The following is a 216-nucleotide window of genomic DNA, read 5'->3' as shown; positions in this document are numbered from 1 at the left end:
TATATATATACATATATTTGAATCGGCTTGTTCCAACCTCTATATATTTGGGTGCATATGGATATTTGCACTTAACCCCCTTTTTCTATAACCCTTATATTCCATCTGCTGGCTATTATCATCAACGAGATAGTGTTCGACTTTAGCCTACACTTGATAATTGTTTTTTACCATTTATGGAAGATCCAGTATACTTTCGGACCCTATTCAATCATA

Source organism: Nanorana parkeri, unplaced genomic scaffold (assembly GCF_000935625.1).
Source record: "Nanorana parkeri isolate BGI_ZX_2015 unplaced genomic scaffold, ASM93562v1 scaffold272, whole genome shotgun sequence".
Taxonomy (NCBI): Eukaryota; Metazoa; Chordata; class Amphibia; order Anura; family Dicroglossidae; genus Nanorana; species Nanorana parkeri.
This window is presented reverse-complemented; position numbering follows the sequence as displayed.